At 57.5% G+C, this 334-nt stretch overlaps 1 protein-coding gene across 1 annotated transcript in view; it reads left to right on the forward strand.

Annotated features, from left to right (window-relative positions):
• Positions 1-334, forward strand: part of LOC103779009 (electrogenic sodium bicarbonate cotransporter 4-like) — a gene marked incomplete at both ends in the record, with an annotated part of 9,633 nt that overhangs the window by 8,128 nt on the left and 1,171 nt on the right. The window lies entirely within an intron of this gene.

Below are 334 nucleotides of genomic sequence, written 5' to 3' on the forward strand. Positions count from 1 at the left end.
CACGGGGAGGGGCAGAGAGGTCCCAGACCCCACCCGGGGGCACCCAGAAAGAACGTGGGTGCTCCTGGAGCCGCGGAGCTGCGTCGCCCGAAGAGTCGAGCGGAGCCGCTTTTTGCCCCGGAGGAGAAGGTGCCGGGGGCTAGAAAGGATGGCTTTGTATTTATTTTTTTTTTTTGCAGTGAGACACCAAAACACCCCTAAAATATTTTTTAAAGCCAATTGGGCACAATTGGTGCGGCCTTTCCAAAAACAGCAGGCTGCTTTTTCAGTCTTCTACCCCCATGGGTTTATCCGCGGGTGTCGGGACGCTCGACCCTGCTGCCGGCGGCTTCCC

The sequence above is a fragment of the Merops nubicus genome, unplaced genomic scaffold, assembly GCF_000691845.1.
Source record: "Merops nubicus isolate BGI_N331 unplaced genomic scaffold, ASM69184v1 scaffold34788, whole genome shotgun sequence".
Taxonomy (NCBI): Eukaryota; Metazoa; Chordata; class Aves; order Coraciiformes; family Meropidae; genus Merops; species Merops nubicus.